Source organism: Sinocyclocheilus grahami, unplaced genomic scaffold (genome assembly GCF_001515645.1).
Source record: "Sinocyclocheilus grahami isolate Dianchi unplaced genomic scaffold, SAMN03320097.WGS_v1.1 scaffold129.1, whole genome shotgun sequence".
NCBI classification, from domain to species: domain Eukaryota; kingdom Metazoa; phylum Chordata; class Actinopteri; order Cypriniformes; family Cyprinidae; genus Sinocyclocheilus; species Sinocyclocheilus grahami.
Genome location: NW_015505308.1, coordinates 386546 through 386845, shown reverse-complemented (window position 1 = coordinate 386845; position 300 = coordinate 386546).

The window sequence follows — 300 nt, the reverse complement described above, 5'->3', positions numbered from 1 at the left end:
AGGGTAATATTGTGAAATATTACTACAATTTAAAAGTTTTCTATCTGAATATATTTTTAAATATTTTTAAAATCATTGTAATATAATTTTTATATATATATATATATATATATATTTGCTGCTAAATTATTAGCAGTTATTATCGGTGATTAGTTCTTAGTAATAGTTCTTCTTATTATCAATAATGAAAATGTTTTGGCTGCTTAATATTTTTGTGAATATATTTTTCAGGATTCTTTAATGAATAGAAAGTTTAAAAGAACAGGATTTATTTTAAATAGAAATATTTTGTAAAAAAAA